The following is a 5078-nucleotide window of genomic DNA, read 5'->3' as shown; positions in this document are numbered from 1 at the left end:
TCGGCAACGAATATATCCATATAGTTTAAGGCGGTTTGGTTAAAACTTCTGCCGATCAATTTTAATACGAAAACGTAGAACGCAATATTGCAGCAGTTGAATAATCATAAAACCACAAGCTTTTGAATATATCTATACAAATATTTTCAGAAATATCTGCAAGGTATAATTGCGTGTCAGTGTAGGATAATGAATATCAAAATAGTTATGCAACTATTCTGATGTCTCAAAGATTCCCTACAAATCCTTACCTCAATGCATTAAATGTTTTATGATAACAGAATATCATATAAACAATTATGATTAGCTGCGTTTCAATAAGATGATTGAGTATAATAATTTATATTTAGAATTTGTCTGTTGATTAGTTGAACTGCTGGAGGATCATTTTTTTTGCTGTTTTGTTTTTATTTGGTTTAGTTTTTTCTGCGAGTTATAATGCATATAAGTTTGATCACAGAGAAACGTTATAGTTTGCTACAGACAGAAGCACAGTATCACGCGCTATCGAGACATTCTTAGCTTTAAAATGTGGCTATAATGTTTGCTACGCATGAGATTCTAAAACATTTACTCAAGAGATACTGACTAATTCAAACAGTGATGCTTGAATGGCGGATTTTCGCACAATTTAGAAATCTTGCTTCCTCTGAAAGTTATTATAATTGAAACAACCCCAAGATATCACTGAATGAGATTTTATATACAACCACTCTCATGTGCAGCAAATGCCTTGTGCATAAACAATGTCTTGGCACTTAAATAACGATATTATTCCACAGGAAGGCTTATTTTCCACAGCAACTAATGTACCCCAAAGTATTTAACTGTATGTATTTAAGGTCAGTGTTTACATGGTAACTGTTTTCGTCTTTTGTCTCTCTTATGCGTTGTGTAGACATACACTACGTAAATTGTTTCTACACGTTGTTTTCTTTAAACCCAAATTATCATGGGCCCAGTATACCTGTAACGAGGAGTTACTATAGCGGCATCATAATTATCGTGAACTAGATTGGCTAATATGTCCTTCCAGTGGTAAATTATGATTTGAGAACATTTTGACTGTCAGTATTAGCAGTCAGAGCAGCTCATGAGAATCTCCTTCAAAACATTCCGATAATGTAATAAATTGATAGTTAAAACTATTCAGTTATACTAGAAAGGGAGCAAAGACATAATATATGAGCTGTAATAACAGTATCAAACATATATACAGCGATTACGAGAACAAGGATGGTGGTGACGGTAGCAGCGTCAGTGGTAGTGATAGTGGTAGGTACTGGTGATAGTGATGGTAGCAGTAATCGTTATTAATATCTATATCTTTACATAAATATAATGCAATTAATTCGTTCCAGTTTTCTATTAGACAGTTTATTTTACAGAATATTCATTTGGTTGGAAGATTTGATATTTGTAATGTTCCGAAAAATGATTTATAACAATTTTGATGAAATTATTGTTCTTCGCTTGGTTTCTTTCAGTTGATGCAAGTAACAATTTGCTCTTATATGATTTCGTTTCGTTAACATTTAGCATTCTTACTTTTGTCATTACCCATATCGTGAGGTCGTTATAAATTTTTTTTTGTTGCTGTTGCATTCATAATTTATAGATTGTTTCTTCAACCTTTTTTGCACAAACTTTAATGCTACGTAATAACACAATAATTTTAAGTGACAAGTTATTAAAGAAGCAGAAAAATACGAATCAAATTAAGTTTTTTGACACACTTTCTTTCACATTTGATTCTATAATTTTTTTTAAAATTTAATATTTAAAGAATTTAATTGTGTGTTTATCAAAAACTTCATTTTTTATTTTTCTCTCTTTTATCATGATAAACTGGATAACGTTGAAACTATTAAAGATAATAATTGCTGGCTATAATGCTATATTTGCTCTCATTTAACGTAAAATTACGACCGTTTAAATCAAATCGATATGAATTTATCGAAATGAAGCAAAAAATAAATCTATAAAGAAAATAAACAGTACTAAGATGTAATGTAATATAGAAATTAGTGATCAAAATGTGATATGAAAACAATAACATTGACCCGAACGAGAATTAAAATACGATACGAGTGCGACGGAGCAACAGATTAAATATCATTCGACACTGTCGCATGTATGAAGTTATCAAATATAATAAAATATATTTAATTGTAGGTGAGCCTTGTGTGCAAGTAAATAAGTGTGAACATTTGTAACTCATTCAGCCACACGCAGATATATTGTGTGTATGTGTGTAACACAGTATGTTTGTGTGTGTGCATGTGTGTGTTGTATATTTGTGCTATACATGAAAGAAAATATTACAAATATATAAATTTTTATATAATGTTTAAGTAATATATACATACACACAAACATTTGCACCGGAGAAAAACACTGAGAGTATTGTCTGTAGCTTGGAGAGAAAACGGTAAACTACTCTGCATAAAGAATTATCAAACAAGGCGAAGGAGGAAGAAAGAAAGGGAAAAAAACACAAGATCCTTCAGAAACTCCCAGAATCGAAAGCTAAGCACGTAAGAGACTTTCCTTCTTCCTATCTCTATATCTCTTTAGCGCTTTGTCTCTCCTACACTGTCAAAAGTAAAGAAAATAGAAAATATCGGTCATACTTCCGTATAATATCAATTTTAATTTTAAATGACTCCTTTCCTTCACTGTTAAGAAAATAGGCAAAAGAAAGAGAGATAAAAAAAAAAGAAAATAGACAGTATATAATTCACAAAGATCTTAACTGAACATAGACCAACTAATTTCATGATCCCAAAGTATATTGTACAGAGGAGTACATACGTAGGGCGAAATAGCGTTATCTTCGACTACTAGGACAAAAATGAAAACAAAATGGACTACATTGAAACATCATTTTATATTCCCTCACTCACTTAAAAGAAAAGACCTCACATAATAATAGAAGTCATAAATCCTGAAGCGGTTCACTCACCCTAAAAGCAAAGAGCACCCAATCTTTATTTTTTATTAAACTCTCTCTCTGTTTCTCTCTCTCCCCCTCTTACTCCGAAAGCAACTATAGGACGCCAATTAAATCTCCCCTGGAGTGTATAACTTCATCTCTTCTGACTAGAGACCATATATAATCTCCCATCATAGCAGTATCCCATCGTCCGTGGTATCCTCTTTCCATAGTTGCGATGTCCTGATGAAATCTCTCACCATGCTCCTCACTGACATCACCCTAGTTTTCGGGAAAAAAATCTCGGTGAGAGTGCAGAAAACGAATCTTTAAGGACATACGACAAACCATTTTCTTGAAGTTTTCAATAAGCTTTGCTACCAGCTTTCTTTCATCAGGATACTTGTGATTTCCTAAGTATCCACGAACTACATCACGAAATGCACAGCAAGCTTCTTTTTCAACTTTTGTCATCGCTCTTTCCAGTTTCTTCGACATTAACATTGCATTTACTTGGGGCCCAACAAATATGCCACCCTTGATCTTAGCCTCAGATAGCTTTGGAAACATAAGACAAATTTCTTGAAAAGCCTCTCCTCTAAAATCTAAGGTCTTCACAAACTGTTTTACCAATCCTAATTTGATATGAACTGGGGGTAATAAGATTTTGTTGGAATCTATTAGAGGCAGTTTGAGAACATTTAACACTCCTGGCTGCAGTTCCACTCGTGGGGGGCCAATGTACTCTCTCGTAATGATCCTCATCAGCTCTGCTGTCCCATAAGGAAAGGAAACATGAATACTTTGTGTATCTCCTTGCAAGCCAACCAAGTAGATAAGCGTCTTGAAATCACCACAAAGTTTAGTGCCTTTCGACTTTCTAAAAAGGATTTTGCCCAATCTTAACTCTTTAAGAAAAAAAAGCTGTATTAAGAAATTTCCAAAACGCTCCGATATATATATATATACATGTGTACGCATACATACACATAGTGACCTCAGTATGTGGGGATTTCAGAGCATGGAACCATAAACAAACCTGAGAGTTTTACACTAGAATGCAAAAACAATATGTTTTTGAATAATATGATGCTTGTATGCGTAAATATTTTCTTGAGTAAGCGTGTAAAAGCCACGTATACGCTCAGACACTGTTACAAGTTGAAGATCTTTGAGATTTCAAAATATCTCTTAGAAAATAGATCTCCGCCCTTGTTTCTGTACTTTACAGGTATGCATGACCATCTCCCATATGCACTGCCATTGATTGAGAATATGTTTTCAATTCCACAACCAAATCCCATGTAGGTGTATTTATATCATAAGTCAAATACTTAAACCAAATTCTATTTTCTATAAAATATAGCAGCTGCAGACCTGCGTAGAGTTATTTTTTGAAGGCTACTCGTGTAGTTCTCCGAAATGCGATGACCTTGTAAAATCCCAGCAGTGAAGCATGTACAGTCTCACTGTGAAGAATTTATATAGAGAAATACAATGAACTGAGCGGCATTGACCAGGAACATCACACAGGGAGTTCAAGGAAACAGATGAGAGTTCTCTGGGAGAGAAATACATCCAGTCATTTGTTCACTAATGGAAAATCTGTTTGAATGCGAAAGGTGTTGGAAGAGATATTACGACAGAAAGGTGTAGGAGTGTCTTCTTGTACGTATACGTCTATGTGCAGTATAAACATGTGCATTGATGTGAAAATGATTATTGATTGTACGGAAGGTCATCTAGCTGAACAAACTTTAATTACCAACACTGGACATATAGAATGCAAAGTTAATTTCAGTATGGCATAAGCATATATTACTGCTGTTACTAGCAGAATGTTTCCACTTTGAAAAAAGACAAACAAATGTGGATATATTAGATATTGTGCTCTTTAATACAACGGTTGTATATATATATCCGATTTTTTTTATGATTGTGTATTAATCAATGAAATTCCATCTTCATTTGATGTTCACGCTTTATTATTTACAATTTTTACTATTTTACAATATTGAAATAAACTAGTATTTTCATGCGTTACGCAATCATCAGGATTATGTAGTGACAGCCGTATTCCACATTTGACAATTATTTAGTTATATATATATATATATATATATATATATATATATATATATAT

Source organism: Octopus bimaculoides, chromosome 9, assembly GCF_001194135.2.
Source record: "Octopus bimaculoides isolate UCB-OBI-ISO-001 chromosome 9, ASM119413v2, whole genome shotgun sequence".
Taxonomy (NCBI): Eukaryota; Metazoa; Mollusca; class Cephalopoda; order Octopoda; family Octopodidae; genus Octopus; species Octopus bimaculoides.
The sequence above is the reverse complement of the archived record's forward strand: the minus strand, read 5'-3'. Positions refer to the sequence as shown.